The following is a 254-nucleotide window of genomic DNA, read 5'->3' on the forward strand; positions in this document are numbered from 1 at the left end:
GACGCCTTTCTTTCATTTTGCGTTTAAAAGCCTCTTTTAGTATTCTAGATCCCCTATTGCATTCAAATCTAAATTGCACACCCACGTCTACCAACCGTGTCGGGTGCGACTCAAGTGCTAGGTTTATAGCCATGTGATAAGCATGTTCTAGTTTTCGCTCAGTACAGGCAATAGTTTCGAGTGGATGTGGTGTTTTCTGTCTTGTTAGAACACGGACGTGCTAACGAGACCTTACCGAAATGAATCGGAAAGAT

The sequence above is a fragment of the Penaeus monodon genome, chromosome 23 (genome assembly GCF_015228065.2).
Source record: "Penaeus monodon isolate SGIC_2016 chromosome 23, NSTDA_Pmon_1, whole genome shotgun sequence".
Taxonomy (NCBI): domain Eukaryota; kingdom Metazoa; phylum Arthropoda; class Malacostraca; order Decapoda; family Penaeidae; genus Penaeus; species Penaeus monodon.